This window comes from Pseudochaenichthys georgianus, chromosome 15 (genome assembly GCF_902827115.2).
Source record: "Pseudochaenichthys georgianus chromosome 15, fPseGeo1.2, whole genome shotgun sequence".
NCBI classification, from domain to species: Eukaryota; Metazoa; Chordata; class Actinopteri; order Perciformes; family Channichthyidae; genus Pseudochaenichthys; species Pseudochaenichthys georgianus.
Genome location: NC_047517.1, coordinates 33,163,049 through 33,182,470, shown reverse-complemented (window position 1 = coordinate 33,182,470; position 19,422 = coordinate 33,163,049). Strand labels below are relative to the sequence as shown.

The 19,422-nt window shown below is 38.5% G+C and overlaps 1 long non-coding RNA gene across 1 annotated transcript in view; it reads right to left on the bottom strand.

Moving 5' to 3' along the window:
- The window catches only part of LOC117459716 (uncharacterized), an 83,478-nt gene that overhangs the window by 41,927 nt on the left and 22,129 nt on the right, over window positions 1-19,422 (bottom strand). Inside the window, exon 2 of the long non-coding RNA XR_011644489.1 lies at window positions 10,652-10,701. This is a non-coding gene — a long non-coding RNA (uncharacterized lncRNA). The remainder of the gene's footprint in view (window positions 1-10,651; window positions 10,702-19,422) is intronic.

The window sequence follows — 19,422 nt, the reverse complement described above, 5'->3', positions numbered from 1 at the left end:
ATAACTACTGTAGCTATGCACGAATGACAATAAAAGCCTTGAAATATAATATACCTGAAACTGACTGTCAAATAAGAATCAATAATACTTTCTGAACCCGCATCTGTCAGCAAGGGTCAGCGTGACAAAAGATGCTGAAAAGCCTTATTGGCAGTCTCACAATAATTAGAGTTTAAGAGGAAACATATTCATTCCGTATTACATGTGTTTGCGAAAAATCAAAAATACTTATACTAATATCTAATCAAAGTCTCGGCAGGAGACCGCTGTTTGTGTCCCTTAAAGCTAAAAGTCCTTGTCCTCTAAATGTATGTCTTACTGTAAGCCAAACCATGATCTTATACTTAACCTGACAAAGTAGTTTCTCTACAACAAGCTGCAAAATACATATTGCGTAAACAGAAAATGTAAGATCTTTGTCAAGGTGACCCATAAATATCCCAGTCTACCAAAAGCCTTTAGAAAACAAAATAACATATATAATTTCACTAGATCGTCCATGTATAAGAGCGTGCTGGTGGTTAGAGGTTTGGATGTGGAAGAGAGAAAGTAAGGAGTTGGATGTAATAAAAAACCACACCTGGACTCAACACAACGTTCCCATTACTGGCCTGCGTCACGGCGAGTCTTTGCCTTTGCCTATCATTTCCTTATTAAACTTCACAACAACAGCAACTCAAACATCAGGTGTCACACACGTTAACTTCCTCCTTAAATATGACACGTGCATACAGGTGATTACATACAGTTTAAAAAAAGACCTTAACTGGAAAACATGTCTTCTGCAATTCAGCATTTCTAAGTGACCCAGTTATTGTAGGACAACTACATCCCTGACAGATGTAAACAGTGAGGCGGTTATTGATTCAACATCCTCTTGCATGGAGGCTTTAGAGAACCTAAATCTGTTGTCATGCACACCTGAGAGAAGCACATCGTTTCACTGCCAATCGTCTCAGATGTTGTTTGATTAGATTCTTCACGAAACTAGGTCCCCTGAATCAGATCCGAGAATACGGTCTCCACACTGAACGAAAGATTCTAAGGCTTTATTGTCATGTGCACAATAGCTTGTTTTGGCAATGAAAGTCTTAAAAAGTCCCTGGCTCCCCCAACGATGCAATGTAGATAGAAAAAGAAACAGAAATTGAATTAGAAAGTGCCAGAAAATGTTGCAAGTGATGCAGACCAGAAATAAGAGAGATAATAGAATAAGATACATTAATAACAGCTTAAATTAAATAAAGAAGTCATCAGCGTCACTATGGAAGCTATTCAGTATTTTTCACATTTATTTAATGTATTTATTTGTTATTTTTTGTTTTGTAGAATTAATTAATTTACAGCCATATTATTTAAGTTACGTTGTGTTCCAGCTAAAAATGCTTTTATTTTGAAGGTGATGGGTCAATTTGGGCACACAGCTGGGTTTATTGAAGTCAATCAGGGCAAGGCAGCAGTCAGTGGGCACCGGGAAGGTCTATGGTTTTGTACCAGTGTCAGGACTGAGTTCAGCAAACATGTAAACACCTTTTGCTGTATTGTTCTTGCCAAGGTGAAGCTAATAAATACCACAAAAACGTTGATGCCTTGTCTGGACAATGGACTCATTACCAACTCATGATCTGCGTAAGATCCACTATACCTGGTGCCTCAGTGGCCTTTTGAAGTTTTATTGTTGTTGACAAATAGCCACTACAGTCACCTTGAAGCAGGATGATGCTTAAATATATTCATTAAGATGTCGCATGTTATGCTTCCCGAGTGTAACGGTTAGATATTTTGTCTCCCTTATGTCTGAAACTGAACATTCACTTATAGACACAGGATTATCATTAACAGAGTGATAAAGCATGCTCTCCTTTGATGCCTGCAGAAGAAGCAGGTGTGTGCTCCAATTATTTGATTACCGTTTGGAAGAAAGTACCGCTTTGTTTGTTTAGTTATGTAGTTTCACTTGAGGTTTATCTGCTATTGGATAAGGTTGGATTTCCATCTAAATGATGTCCCACATGAACGAGGGGACCAGCACAAAACACGGATACCAACTGTAAGCTGAGTTGCTTTAGGACAAATTAAAGTGTCTTTCCTGAATTCCCCGTTGGGATAGAGAAAATGTTGTGATTGACACTTCCTAAATGTTTGGAAATAAAGACAAATAAAATGTTGTATATAAAAATATGTTTTGCCTTTTATTTTTTACCACATTTGAAGGTTTGAGTTTTAGTGTGCAGGATTATGTTTGTGCAGAGTTTGACACTAGACTGCTTTGAAATCATTTACTCAAATGTTTTATTCATCTCTGTTTTTACCTCGAATACCAAGTATCTTAACAACAGCAGACAAATAAAAACATGTTCTTAATATTTGTATAACTCTTAAAATACGCCAGGAGGAGTCATTACATTACATTACATTGCATTTAGCTGACGCTTTTATCCAAAGCGACTTACAATAAGTGCGTTCGACCAACAAAATAAAAACTTGAAGAAACAGAATCATATAAGTACATCAGGTTTCATAGAGCAAAAACATTTCAAGTGCTACTCAACTGGCTTTAGATAAGCCAGTCCTTTATTAGTATATAAGTGCTTTGTTAATAGTTCTATCTATCTATTACACATGTCAAATAGTAAAAATCCACTACTAACACAATTAAATACCCAAGGCCTTATTTTACCATCACAGGAACATAAGAGCACCATAACAGAAAATGGCACCTCTAAAACCCTTAAATATATAAATAAAATCTAGAAATATATGAATTAATCTTAAGTGTTCTTTGGCTATACAGCTTTACAATGTTCAAAATGTCCACTTCATAAAAAATATGATGTATAATATCACAGTTTGCAATAAATACACATCAGGAAGGATTTAATGTGTTATTCTTTTTATCCACACCATTTATAATTAAGACAGGCTAAACAATAAAAGCATCCTCTTTATTCTTCCCCACACACTTGATATATGTGTTGTCTTGAAGCAGCCGTTTGCCCAGGTTGCAAAAGCGACACAATGCAAAAAATGTAGAGGATCCTACATTAAACGTCTGATCCTCTACGCCTGCAGAAAGCAACCTTTAACATTTCTAATATCAATTTAACGTTGACTTAAAGCGAGAAAAGACAGTGGGTTAAATGTTATCTTCCTCACAACCGCATGTGACTCAGAAACACACTCACAGGAGAATTAAGATGTGAAACCTTATATATTCAAGTTCAAAGAAAATGAAATTCGAAAAGCTGAAGTAGATTTCACGACTCAGTGCTGCTTTTATCATGTTTACAACTGATTTGGGATGTTTTTCTGTTATCACTCAATTATTGAGGTAAATATGAGTTATTCAGGTTCTCTTTATCTTACACATAATTGTAGCCATGTACTATAAAGTTCAAGTTTACAGAGAAAATGGACGTCACTGTAAATATTTTTAATCAATTCCACAATCAAAAAGAAAAAGAGCTAGATTGATTAATTAGTTTTGCTAAATTACAAAAACTTGACATTTTTACCGTTTTGGAATAACTGTTTCTTTAAAGATGGAAGAATTATTAAATAAACCACTTCAAATGTAACGCTTTTATTATTTTGAGACACGGCAGTCTTTACTTTATTTCGGTATCATTAATAAAGCGCAGTCTACATTTCTTTACACATCGTTAATCTCTGCGTGGTTTTCCTTCTCCGTGTGTGTGAAACAAAGTGTGAGAAGAATAAAGATCTAATGTGTGCCATGTCATCTCACAGGAAGCATATTTTGCTGTGACATTTAGAATATCAGTCGGTGTTGTTTTGATGTTTACAGAATGAAAATGTGCCGTAAACAACGACACAAACGGATACTTTCAAGTCATGCAAAATTTGACATTTAGAAATGTTATTTAAATCGCACGGGATTTGTTTTCTCCTAAGAACTCAACCGTATTATAATGAAGGAAATACCTGAAGTGCTGATTCAATGAGGACCTTTTTACCTAAAAGGCGCATAGCGTTAAATTACTGGAGTTCCTCTGGTTTTTAATAGATAAATACAACTTTTGCAGAAGCTATTGTGAAACGATACGTGAAATAATATGCACATGAGTGATAACAAGATTAATGAGTACTGTATTAATAGGTTATTAAATGTGGTAATAAAAGCAACGTCTCGCCTTTAAATCCCCGCAGCTCCACTTTACAAACGTAAAGGAAACACATTGGATACAGGACGCTAATATGTTAACATTTTAAAACAAATGTCATATTTTTTTACTTTATTTTATTTCATTGTTCTTCCTTTTTAGCTCCGTGTTGTTTGTGAAAGCAGCAGAGCATCGGCTGACATGTTATGAGTTTTGCAGGCCATCATGTCTCAACATATTGTGTTTAAATCTGTGGCTGATTGAGTTACAAAAACAAGAAGCGAAAATACACAGACATTCATTTGGAAACATAGTAGACTAATAATTACTCATCACTTTCGGACCAGTAATTAGTCACACTTTTTTTGAAGCTACAGCCATTGTATATTTAATTTCCAGCAGCAGCAGAAAAGGTAATAGAAGTGCTTTTGTTAAATATGAAGAGACTTTGCTGCTTTTGAATTTTATAAAATCTACTGAAGTAACGACGTGCTGAGACACTTTGTAAAGTGTTAACGTTTTAAAGTTATTTTATTATCCTATCCGGGGTAAGAAAAAAATATATTTGATAAATGCTTTAATATCCACAGCTTCAACGCACTGTTTATTAGACACTATTCAAATGCATTTAACTTATTTATACGTTGTGTTATTATTCTTTGAAACGGGTGTATGTGGTGTGCAGTTCAAACATTAATTGATAAACCCATGTTGGAAAACTCATGTGTATTTTTTTCGTTTTGTTAAAAATCACATATAACCTGTGGTTGTCTTGTCTATCGTAAAAACTGAAAAATTGACTAACTGGCCACCTTTAATAATTAATGTACGGACTACACGGTGCACGACAAAGGGAGATCTGTTGCGAAATAGTTGACAGCAAAACCAGTGTTTCATAATAACAAAAACTAACATATTAAGTGACTTTTAATTAAGAAGTTGACGTAGTTAAGTAAAAGCCAATACTTATGTGTGAAATGTACAAATATAGCAGCGAAATTCAGTTCGTAGGAATACCAGAAATGCATCAGAGAGAAAACACACAGCATGAAGCAGGTGAACATAAAATGGCTGTCAACTCAGAGTTTATTGCCAGAGCTTCATTATTAGAGCTTAAAGTCATATTACTGGTATAGTATAGCGATTATTTGAAAGAGTATTGTTTTAAGTGTTTGTTTAAACTGTTAAATACTTAAAAGATAATAACATAGCTTACTTCCTGCAGCTCATACTTTGATTAATAAACGCGTAACGGTGTTGGTGTGTGGTTTATGTTGGTGGTACATCGAAATTCAACATAAAAGCGTCGAAAACAAAGCTTTAAGTTGAGTGAAAGAGTATTTTAGACGCAGATAAAATGGAGGATTGTTGCAGAGAAAAACAGTGATGGGAGCTCAGGGTGTTTTCTGTGGGCAGGAGGCGCCCTCTAGTGGAGAAGGCATGTACATGCATCCTTCTCTGTCTTGTTTTCTCCCTCATCATACGGTCGCTATTTACCAGTGTTATGACTTGTAGTGTCAGTCATCTGCCTGCTTTTGGTTTCATACACCCACCCATACACATTACAAAGTTTGACTGTTTACACTGTAATAAAGTGTAAACAGTCAAACTTTGCCAATGATTCCTGGAAAGCACAAATGTACAGTCTTTATCAGGGCCAAACACTCTGATAAGTTATGTTAAAGTAGACACAGTTACATGTTAATGCAGCTTTATGAGTGGTACATTTAAATTATGTTCACTGTAAGCATTGTCTTTACTTTGGATAAAAGCACCAACAGGTTTTTTTTTCTTATAGTATCACGCCCTTATCAGAACAACTATGGAGGCTTTGTGTAACAGACCACAACATCTTAAAATGGAGTAATTTGAGACTATGATATTGGTACTTAAATTAGGGGTCTGAGTACTTCCCTGACAATTGTCCAAACTGGCGACATCTTTTGTTGGTTTTGTGCGTAAGAAAGACATGTCATAACTTCACGAATCCCAAAGAGAGGTATTATAATTGCTATAATTATTCTCCCAGCAGTCTAACATCCAAAAATATTCAATTTACTATCAGATAGGACAAAATAAAAAGCATAAAAATGACTAAAATTATTCATTATAAAAACAGTTGCCAATTCATTTTCGCAGATCAACCAATACAGGAAATGTCCTTGTAGTCCTAGTTTATGCTCATAATATATTCAGATTTGTTTTCACTTTTTAAGTTCTGTATGTTGTTTGATTTGGATCAATCTATCAGAAGGAAAAGTAGACACAACAAAAGTATAAAGTTTGTATTAAATTCAAAACAGTGAGTAAAACAAGCTTGACTGTTAAAAGCAACGATACAAAAATAATGCATCATAGAGGCCACTAGAGGCCAACAGACCTCAAAGCCATTTTAAAACACAAGTTGAACTGCGTAACCTTCATATTTCACAACGCAGGAATCACCGTCTCTACAGGCAGGAGGAAATTACTCATTTGTCTATGAGACTTGAAAGAGTGACAGAAAATAAGAGAGAAGTTTTAGGCAAAAGACGAGACAGCGAACCTTCTGAAAACATCTTTGTAATTTGTGTCTTTTCTTACAACTCCTCACTAATAAGCAGAGGGATGTTTGTGGTGCACTTAGTCATTTACTTTAACTCACAGGACAATTCTGATGAGTAAATAAGCAACAAAAAACGCACACACGCGACCGCCCGCCCGCAAACTAGTGACCTACTACTGCAGGTCCGCTGCAACTCTGACTACTTTTAAATCCAGACTAAAGACTTTTGCCGCTGCTTTTAATTGAACTATTCACATCTTAAACTTTTATCCATGTATTTTTTCTTTTAATGTTTATTTTATTATCTTTTCTTTTTAATGACTGATTTTAAATGCCATTTTCTTAATGTCTTTCGTTTCTTGTAAAGCACTTTGAATTGCCTTGTGTTGAAAGGTGCTATGTAAATAAACTTGCCTTGCCTTGTTTTCATCTCAGCTTTGACATTTATTGATCTTGAACCTGACATGAGTGATGAGCATATACACACACACACACTGTGTATCATCACTTAGGTAGCCAACTCAATCATCAGCTCTCAATTGTTGCCTGCAATACAGTATAGATGTCTCTATATTAATCCAATTTAAATGTGTGATAGTAAAAACAAAAAAACACAACCACAACAACTTTACATTTAATAATACATTTCCTTGACCGTCTGGATCCAATTCATTTAATTTAGACGGCATAAGTCGCAACTACTGACACATAAAGTATTTGCAGTGAGAAACATTTTAAGGCCAATGTCACGGTTTCATGTTAAAAAAAAACAAAGCAAGTTTGATTCAAACCACTACTAAGAATACACGTGCAGACACGACACGCATGCACATAACAACTATTTTTGCCCTATTTAGCTTCTTCTGAACTTTGTTGTTCTCTTCTTTTTATTGCAGCTTGCTTTTGCCTTTCCTTAGCTTCAGAATGTACTGTTTCACGCTTCGGGATTTGTCTTGGCAGATGAGAAGCGCTATATTAATTCAATTTATCATTATTATGATTACTACTGTAGAGCTTTCTGGTTACAAAGCATAGCATAGGGCATCTAAGAGGCCACTGTTGCAGCTTAAGTATGAAGTCAGTGCTAACTAGCTACACAAATACTTTTGGTTAGATTTTCACTGGATGCCATTAATAAGCTTTCTGAATTAGCTTTAGAAGCGTAAACAGCAAGTAACACAGCCTTGTTAAGTGGACTTCTTTAATATTAGTCCATCCACGACAATATTTTCCAGGTATTTCTGTTTTTTTTAATCTATTAATCCATTATTTAAACAGAGCTATCTTTGCACTAGAGGGAACATTGGCGCTGCTTAATGAGTCATGCAAATATTATCCTTGTTCAGTTTAAAGTTTATTCAAGGTCAGGGTAACATTGACGGCTACATCAGATACTGTATTCCTTCAGATGTATGGGGGTGGGAGATGTTTGGTGCTCTTCTACCCGGCAACAGAGCGCTGAGTCATCTCTAACGCAGCCCTCCCACGCCTACCCACGCTGCACTGCTCTCAGTATCTCTCAGTGATACTCGGCCACGGATACGATACCAAAACTTACTGCATCACCAGATCGAAGCCCACGGATGACAAAAACACTTATTTACGGTAAACGGGGGGTGCCTTCATGGAACAGGGCTGGCATAGGTTAGGCAGTGTGTGTGTGTGTGTGTGTGTGTGTGTGTGTGTGTGTGTGTGTGTGTGTGTGTGTGTGTGTGTGTGTGTGTGTGTGTGTGTGTGTGTGTGTGTGTGTGTGTGTGTGTGTGTGTGTGTGTGTGTGTGTGTGTGTGTGTGTGTGTGTGTGTGTGTGTGTGTGTGTGTGTGTGTGTGTGTGTGTGTGTGTGTGTGTGTGTGTGTGTGTGTGTGTGTGTGTGTGTGTGTGTGTGTGTGTGTGTGTGTGTGTGTGTGTGTGTGTGTGTGTGTGTGTGTGTGTGTGTGTAGTGCTGCGTACCTGGACTCACATTCAGGTTCAGGTCCGGACTCAAGTCCGGAGGTTCAGGTCCGGACTTATAAGTCCGGACCTGAACCCATGGCTTGTGTCAAGTTGCGTGAGTAACTAAAGTGAACTTATTGTGAGCTAATTATCAATTGAAAATTAACTTATAATCAACTCAAATTCAAACTCGTCAGGTTTATTGTGCTCCCTTCCAACTTGTGTCTACATTTGTACAAATGTAAAAAAACTGTTTTTGCCACTTAGTCTACAAATGACTTATGACAGCAACTACAGTGAACTACTACAAAGTTCAAACATTTATTTCATTTACCAAACTGAAGTAACCAAACAGTCCCTGAGCTGACTGAGCCTAAATCCCTAAAGCTTTGCTGAAAGGTAGAGTGTAGAGTAGACTATACGCATTACACTGTTACACACCTACTATAGTATACAGTATAGGCTACACTGTATGTACAGTCAGAGTGTACATTACTGTCTGTACACCATGTATTTTCTACAACTCTACATGTGTACATTATATTTAATGTAACTATTGCATAGATATTGCAATGGGAAATGTACCTTTGCAAACCATAATACTAATGTTTAGCTAGCTCAGTAAGCTAAATTAGCATAGAATACTTTGTGTTATTCAGCACTACTGCTAGCATGTGATAGATACCGCTAGTGTGCATGAAGGCATTTGTTGTGGTGTCAGTCAGATTTACAAGTAACATGACACGCCAGAATGTATTTGTACAATCATTCAAATGTAAGGGCTGTTAAACTATGAGACGTTTCTTTGTGTGTCAGAGACACTCTGAATGTACTCTCAGTATTGTAATAACTTCAGCTTTGATGTCCAAAATACTTTTTAGAAGGGATGGTTTCATGACACTACAAGCTAGCTGAGGATCAGACAAACAGAAAGTCATATTGATGCACTGGTGAAATGTTCACTGCCCAATCAGCAAAGTAGATAGTATTCACATACTACATGAGTACGGTCCTGATGTGAACATGGCTGCCAGAGGGTGGAGCATGGAGATGCCAAGGAGAGCTGATACAGTCAGATGCTCTGAGGTTGGCTGGAGGAATTGATACGTGTTGGCAACGTTTGTCTCAAGTTTCTGATGCTGCAGTATTACTGGACCTACAAAGAAGCCACTGAGGAAAATGTATATTTCAATTGTTAGCATGTGTTACAAATGATTACTAAACTACACAAGCAATCTGTGAAGAAAACAAGTCGCCACTCATAGCTAGTCCAATCAACAAGTGGATTCAAAATTGAGTGCAATATGTGTTTCTGCTCTCAGATCTTGTACACTGTGCGTCAATACAGATTGTGAAACTCCCAATGACGTCAATAAAAGACTCCGGTACTCAGATCGATGAAGGTGATTAAAGGTGGAGCTCTTTGATCCTCTTGTACCATCAGCTGCTGTGATATCAGCGGGATTTACTTTCACTTCAGCCCTTCACAGGCGCGGTCAGTGCGTCAAACCGTGATTACATGACTAAGTTCGGAAGTAGCGGGATATGTGCCAGGTGCCAAATATAGCCGATATTTGCCACAACAAGACCAACCGCCAAATATCTCAACACATTAGTCCTCGCAGTGCGAATCACTAGGAGAATCCAGTTCATTTGTACATTACAGTTCACATTTATATCACATTGCTATCGGGCTGAAACCCTCTTTGCATGCTGTGCTATGAACTGCTTTTGAAAGATTTAAGAGATTATAAATCAACTGAAAGTACCATCAGGCAGCCAAACAGCGCCTCACACACAAGTCGAATCCGCCAAAGTCCAAAAATGTTATAACGCAATAATTTCCATTCAGTTCTTCAATCCTTCCTGCTTTTCAACCCTATGTTCAAAGATTTCAAAGCACAAATGTTGATCTACAATAACGGCGCAGTCTTTTCTACCAGCCAATGCATTGAAATGTAAAAGCAAAGAGACTTTCCTTGAACTGCATTGCTTCAAAGATTGATAAATACCAGCCAATGTTGAAAAAAGGTCCAGCGCTTTTTTACTCACCGGTTTGTCAGTCTCCATCCTGCTCTTCATCAAAAAGTCTTCACTGCACACTAAGAAGAGCAAAGAAAGAAAGAGAAGAGAGGAAAAAGGAGACAAAAGGAATGTTTTAATGTCACTGAAAGAAGCCAGTTAGCTTCCCACACACATTTCTGAGTGTATTGGCAGACCAACACACACACTCTCGCATCAAAATACCTCCAAAGGTCAAGGATACATGAGGAGAATAGAGTAGAGAAGGGGGAGAGAGAAGATAAGAGAAGGACAGAACATTTAAAAAAAAGAGACAGAGTAGAAAAAGAGACATGAATTGAGTTTATAAAGAAAAGTAGATGATAGAGAGGGAGGGAGAGAAAATGAGAGGCTCGGCCCGGCTGAGTCATCAGTGACAAACCACTTCCTACACACACACACACACACACACACACGCAAAATAATCTCTTACTCAAACTGCAAGCTTCCTCCCTCACTCAGCTTCAAACTGCTCCAACTATTTATTGTTGTGTGCGTGTGTGTGCGCGCGTGTGTGTGCGCGCGTGTGCGTGCGCGCGTGTGTGTGTGTGTGTGCGCGTGTGTGTGTTCTCAGAAGAAAGCCTGAGAAGGGGACACACACACTGACCTTGCGATGTGTGTCATGAGAAGCAGCACTATCTGCGGCTACATTCCAAAATAAACATATTTTTGCCATTTCCCAGAATTCCCAGAGACATGGTTAAATGATTTCCGTCCAGTGAAGGGTAACTGAATCGCCTGACTTGAGGAAATACTTAATCTGTTTGGGTACATTTCTGAGTGGAATCATTATATGAATATCAACCTTATGATTGAAAGAAATCGACACTTTTAAAAGATAATAAATCACACTCCATTTAGTACCATCAGGGCTTTTGTTGCTACAGCATTGCTTGGTCTGATATGACAAGTAGCTTATGTGGCTAATGTTAGCCAAAGTTGAATAGACCCAGACATTACTGAGTCAATTCCTTGACTTTATATCTCTATAAGGGGCTAAGTTATATACCTACCAACAACTCTAAAGCTAATTAAATAACGTATCTTGATTGTTTAATACCTACAGATAAAAGTATATAACTTTTTAAAAGCTTTGATTTCTAGCAGGTGCTGTTTGCTGAAACTATTTCTTGGCAAACACTGTACCCAATTATCTTCAGAGCAGCTGCAGCATCTCTGTCTAGGTTTCAGTTTTGACTTCTGTAAAGGCATGTCTCAACTTCAGGCTGTGCAGAGTCACTTCTGCCTGGTTTTGTTATTATAAAGAAATATATAATTTGTACTGTACTGTAAACCACCTGATATACGCCACCTGAAGGTCTACAGCTCTGTCCTCATCACAGAAATGTGAGGTTAATATCTCATATTATATTTTAGAAAAAAGTCAAAAAGGCTCATTTCCAAACCAAGGTTTTGTTACCACACATCCCAGTGCAGTTAAGTGCACAGCTGAGCTTTGAGGAAAAGTTATGTGATTATGTGATGTTATGTCAATTTTTGCCTCTTAAAACACTTAATCTGAAATCCTGTAAAGCACAAACAGAAAATAGCCCAAAGTGGTTTAGCAAAAGTGAAGCTCGGTCAAAACAGGAAATAAGGCTGATGTTGAAAGTGAATGTTTTCACAACCTTGCGTCAAGAAATTCATGTGTGGTGACCTGTGATGACCCCTTAAAGGTCCCATGTCATGCTTTTCCGGGTATTACCCGTCCCCTTGTGTGTTATGAAGGTTGTTATGCATGTAAACGGTCTGCAGAGTCAAAAACCCTCAAAGTACACCCTGTAGCGAGTAAAACTCTAACACAGAAAATACCTCCCCAAATGCCTCGTTGGAGATTTCTCATTTACTTCCTGGGTATCGCTACGTAGAGATACCCAGTAGCCACGCCCAGAGCTATGGCCGCACCCTCTGCCAGCCTTTCACGAAACAAAGCTTCCCAAACCTTTCAGCGATTCATGCCGGACATGTACAGCGTTGGGCTGTTCCTACATACACTGAACAAAAATATAAACGCAACACTTTTGTTTTTGCTCCCATTTTTCATGAGATGAACTCAAAGATCTAAAACATTTTCTATATACACAAAATAACCATTTCTCTCAAATATTGTTCACAAATCTGAAAAGATCTGTGATAGTGAGCACTTCTCCTTTGCCGAGATAATCCATCCCACCTCACAGGTGTGGCATATCAAGATGCTGATTAGACAGCATGATTATTGCACAGGTGTGCCTTAGGCTGGCCACAATAAAAGGCCACTCTGAAACGTGCAGTTTTGCTTTATTGGGGGGGTCTGGGGGGGTCCGAAAACCAGGCAGTATCTGGTGTGAGGGGTAGGGGTAGGGTTAGGGTAATGTTGTGAATCGAGTGGCCTGTGTTTGTCGTCCATAACATACGCCTGGCCATACCATAACCCACCACCACCATGGGCCACTGGGTTTAAATGGGTAAACGTTTTTCGGACTACGTTGGGATCGCGGAGAAATGCTCTCCACAGACCCATTCTCACAGCGTTATAAACCTTTTTCTTGCTCAATATCAAGCCACACTTATTGTTTTTCGGATGTGAGTGTTTATGTGTGCTCAGGATGAGTTTCGCTTGTTCTCCTGTATCGCCGAGACGCCGACACGGAAAGCCTGCCTGCTCCCTGCAGCAGCTCACACAGCAACGAGCCTCTCAGCTTCGCGACCAATCAGAGCACACTGGGCTCACAGGGAGGGGGGGGCAGGAGCTCCAACAAGCCGTTTAGGACAGAGAGTGAATACACAGACTTTACAGAGATGCTGTACGAGAAACCAATGTGAGTTTAGAGTATAAATCTATTTTAGTATACCTCAACAATGCAATTATGATCAGTAGAAATGGCCATGACATGGGACCTTTAATCATTACAGATGGATCCATCTTTGACTCTTACTGGAAATGCTATCACTTCATGTAATCTGTATTTTCTTTTGTAAATCTGAAACATCTGCACCCTCAGCCCCGACCATTACTTTCTGTGACATTTAGGAACTTGTCATCTTGCCCATGGTTTTAAACAGTGACACATCAGTTGTTAGACTGGTAAAGGGAAACAAGAATGACTGCATCGTGCTGACAATGTATCATCTGTCTTTTTTTTAAATGCAAATCTCTTGCACAGTCAGATGTTACCTTACACACATTCTGATACTGTTTCAGGACAGGGTTACGTATTTCAGAGAGGCAACACACGAAATGATCTGTTATATTAAAAGTAATACATTCTGGATTTCTGAATCTAAATTGAACAAGTCAGCCTTTTCTCTTTGATACAAACTAATTCCCGACCCAACCAACTCGGTCTCCTGTTCGAAGGAAATCATGGGAATGTTGTAACATACATCCTCCTCTGGAGCTCCCACACTTTTCCTAACACACACACACACACACACACACACACACACACACACACACACACACACACACACACACACACAAATGCTCTTTGACAAAGCTGGACGCAATGTACGTAGTCATACAGGAAGTGACAGAAATGGGACCCTGAAGAGCTTTCTAACTATTAAAACATCTGCTAAAGGCATACAAACATGTCTGTCTTACATCAACGGTTTGAGTTTCCTCTTTAAAAAAGGACAAAAATACAACTGTTCTCTAAATATAAACGTCTTAAAACTAATTGAGCTGGATTTTCCTCCTCAAACTGGCATGTAATTACTTTTAAGTCATTACTTCTTGCTGGTCAGTTTCTGTCCACATTGGAGACCTGGTCTTCTGCTTTCATCACGGTATTATGTCTGCATGTTCAGAGCATTTCATTTTAGCAGTGCTTGAAACCAGACCACACATTCTTTCTTTTAAAGAACATTTTCTTTGAGACAGCAAATTCCAGTTTTCAGTGATGTTGTGTTTCATTAGAAAAACAGTGCTTGGTGCTTAAAATGCTCATCAAAAACAGCAAGACTACCTCAATTTTAAGTTTTTGTATTTCAATGTCTGAACACATTCTTCTATAACGAAATAATTTCCCATATTGAGATCAATAAAGTATCTATCTATCTATATCTACCTATCTATCTATCTATCTATATCTACCTATCTATCTATCTATCTACAGTATCTATCCATCTATCTATCTGTCTGTATGTCTGTTTATCTAACTATCTATATATCTGTCTGTCTATCTACGTATCTAACTATCTATATATGTATATATCTAACTATCTATATATCTGTCTGTATATCTATCTATGTATCTATCTATATATGTATGTATGTATCTAACTATCTATCTGACCTGCTTTGAAGCAGTTTATTCCATCAACTCCTGATAGAAATACTTTGGTACCTTAGTAAAGAGTCATATGAAGTGGTCATTAGTGACTAAAGTCAGTTTACACAACAGAAAAGCCAAAAGAAAATATGATATATGATAATAATGATATCCTAAGTCATTACCAGGTTTGCAGTTTAGAAAGAACAATATGCCAAAAAGAGCAACGCAAAGGTAAAAAAGCTGCCACCAGACTGGCTGTTGCATTTTTTAAATATCAAATGTAAAAATCGAATCTCTCTAAGACAGAAACACAAAACATGCTGTAGAAAAACGTATTATCGAAGAGGGTAACATCATCAGACAGTAGTCACTCGGTAACACTGACGTATTGCATCCTAACAGGATATTTACTTAGCAACCAGCGAGCAGAACCCAAAATAAAGATGAATCAGTCTCAACCTAAAGTAATCATCGTCTCATTTAGGCACATGTTAGACCGGGGAGTGTTCTCTGTCCCACATCCCTCCTCACCCTCCCACAGATTGGTCTGGATGTATGTCATGAGTCAGAGGGGCTGACTCATGTCCATCCAGACGGTTCACTGAGAAGCTTTTGTGTTTCTGATTAGCCCACCGGGACACACGGACAGACATGGGGGGTGCTGGGATAGAAAAGGAGTGGAGTGAGGACATTTCCCTTTTCGGTGTGGGGGCCTCTGCCAATGAGTTTGTATTAGTGTGTGAGGCATGTGTGTGTATTGCCAGATGTGCATGTGTTTGATGCTGTTGGCTGTGTGTGACAGAAAGAGGGGAAATGTGTGTGTGTTCCCCCTGATTAAAGCCTGAGTGAGACCACCAGGGTCTCTGCTGCAGGTGGGTGTCCAGTTATGACTCAGTGTCTCGTTGAAACTCATGCTTTAATAAAAGTATCGCCCAATCTGATACTTTACTATTATTATCATTGCCCACATTCATTACACTGGGAATCATCAAGGCATGACTTAATCAAATTCACCATTTTCCTAAGTCACTGCTTTTACAAATGTTTATATTAGAGCTCCACAATGAGTTGAGTCACAGAACATTTATCAGAAAGTATTTTGGTAAAAGCTTAACCATTAACTCATTTCATAAGTACAAATTCAAATTATTTAGTGGTTGGTTGAAGTTTCAAACGTGAGATTACTTGCACTTCAATATTCTATTTTATTTTTATTTTATTCATGAGTCAATCATGCATTTTGTGGCATAGTAATCCAGTCAGTGGTGGCATTGTTGGTCTGTCTGTTACTTGTGTTGTGTTCAAAAGCTGTTACCGTTCATGGTGTTCGCGGGTCAATTTTGACCCATGATTTATCTCCAAAACACAAAAATGACTATCATCCAATATTGTTTCAACTACATCATGACTAACTTATAATGCATTCATAACCGTACAATCCTGTTGTAAAACACATTACACCACATATTGCACACCTGCATGTGTGTGTTCAGGTTCAATTGTTAGTGTACATATTCTTTGAGAAAGGTGGAGTTCCCGTGGGGGCAGAGGGAGGGGAGACCAGGTGCATGTTGCGAGATTTTTTTGTTTACAGTTGATGAAGGGGGGGTGGGGCGTCTAAAGTCAAGGATGAATCTTGATTGGGCCAAATTTGACCTCGAGTCACCCAAAACAATTCTGCTGGGTCTTCCCAGACCCGAACACCAAATTATACACTTTTTTTTAGAGACCTTCAGACTTGGCAAAAATAGTCAAAATCAGTTTTGTGGTGTTTATACAGCTGTTGTGGAGGACATCATGAAGCCTTGTTCCAATCAAAAAACTAGAGCGTAGTTATTATATAATTTTAAATTGAAACGGGTCACGGAAGACCCGAACACAACATAAGGGTTAATTTGTTTCAGACAATATCTCAACAATTATTTAAATAATAGACAAGAAACCTGATACAGTGATCTTGTTGACCTCTAGTTCTATATCTTGATAATTATTGGATAAAATGTCATAAGAATTAGTTTTAGACATTTGTATTCCCCTCGGGATAAACTGTAATAATTAAATAATATAGTAAATAGATAAATGACATGTTTTTTTTTTGTCTTTTTTTATTAATATACATAATAATTAAAATAATGAACATATGACTTTCTCATCAACTGAGCTGTGCTTTGGTACTAATTAGCAAATGTTAGCATGCTCACACATAAGAGGATGAACATGATGACCATAAACTGGAATCCTTTTTCTTTGTTTTTTGAACAGCAACTGTTCTCTGTAAAAGAAGAGGCGACAAACAGTGCAGTATTCCCTCGAGGATGGACATATACATCCTGAGTAGTGTCCTGAGATGGTACAGCTGCTTCACTGTTGGACAATACTAGAGAACTTAAACTACAGCTCAATCAATACACAAACACACACACACACACACACACACACACACACACACACACACACACACTGGAATTAGCCTAATGCACTGGCACAGCTGAGCTCCTCCACTGTGTGTGAACCACAGCCTGCCTGCTTCTCACTGCTCTCCCCCGAAGTCGCCGATCAATACCAGCAGCTGACACCCAACCAATCGATAGCAGCCATTCCTCAGGGGGTCGGGTTTCAAATATTCCCCCTCTGGAAATGACAGAGGTTGAAAGAAACCACTGACTGTGTGCTGCAGGGCACAAACTCACAAATAGTCAATTCCAGCACACAGACACTCAGCTGAGGGGATGATGTGGAAAACACTGCCCTCTTCTGGTGATCACAGGGACATACACCAAGGTCAACAAGGTCATTTATTTATCAGTGAGATGCTGAGAATAAAATGGAGCCTTCAAAAACCTCTACAAAACTGACAAAGACATAACTATTTGTTGATATGTTTACCAAATTAGTTGTTTCTATTGATTTAAGTATGCCCTACATATATCTGTGTCTTTGTTGCCCTTATAGACTTTTCTATGCAGTTAAGGGATTTCATATAACAAGATTTCTATGTTTAAAAGATTCAGTTTCTTAGTATATTTTCCACATTGTTAAATGCTGCAAAGCCCTCCTCTTCCAGATATCAGTAATGCAATGTTGCTATGGTTATATGTATGGTGCCTATTAAATAAAACAATTATAAATGTGTGCTTGACTTTCTTTTCTCTCCAGGTCTAAAGGCCGTCTAACTCAATAACTCAAATAAAGAGAATATAATCAAATGAGATCAAGATAACTGAATAATCTCAGACCTTTACAAAAACAACGTCCCACCACTAATTGACAAACTGAAATTTGATTTGGAAAGGTGGAATCATTTACATTTAACTTTCGCTGGGAGGGTAAACTGTATCTTATGGCGCGTTTCCACTGCAGGCCTCGCTCGGCCTCGCCCGGTTTGGTTAGGCCTTATTAGGCCCGGCTCACTTTAATGCTGCGCTTGGGTAGTTACTATAGTAACGCAGTGTCGGCGGAGCCGTGACGTCATCTTCAATGAGAGCCCCAGAAAAACAACACAGCCGTTAGCTGTTAGCACTCAGAGCTCACAGCTCTTCTGTTCAGAAACTAGACAAAAGTTAAACAAGTACAAACCACAGACTGCCTGTGTCATGGCGAATACAGTCGCTGGTTTATTTATGTCTGGATAGGCCGTTGTTGTGAGTGTGGACGGTCGGAGCAAATATAACGTTAGCTTAGCCAAGCTACATTTAGAAAACACGCATTTTAAAAGGGTTTTTCTCTGCCGTCTGTCTGCAGACTTGTCAAAGCATTAATTCATGGTTTTTACTAACCGGTATCAGTATGTTGTTGCTTCGGCATCATTTTGAAACGTGTATTACAATTAAAACACGGTCAAATATGTTCATCTTGTTGTAGTTGTAGCCCCCTTGCCAGCTATTCTCTCTCTAGTTTAGCATACTCAGCCCGACTCAGCCTGGTTGTTCCTGGCCCTAGAACCAGGATTTTATGGGGCCAGAAAAACTGTGAATTAGGACCCGCTAGCCGGTACTCGCCAAGTGGAAACGCTCCAAAAATGAACGTGCTTCCTCGCTTCCTGTACCTCTTTCAATGTCTGCCAGTCTTCCTACCCAAATCACTTTTTTGTAAAATAGACACACTAATCTCCTCTTTTTTATGGCAAGGGAAGTAGAATTAGGAGAGAGCTTTTACAAAGGCACAGATCTACAGGAGGATTGGCGCTTCCAAACATAAGACACTACTATCGGGCAGCCAATATCCAAAAATAATTGTATGGATTAAGGAACCAACATTGACTTGGTGTGAGCTAGAAGCCAAATCCTGTCCTAATACCTCACTTTTGGCTTTGCTTACATCTACATTACCCAGCTGGCCGACTCAATATTCGAATAACCCGATAGTTGTTTCCACCCTAAGAATATGGTCCCAATTTAGAAAGGCTCATGGACTTCATGGATCCTCTATTCGTCCCATTCGCAACAACCATCTCTTTCTCTCCCCTTACACTGATGGAGCCTTCTCTATGTGGCAGAGATTAGG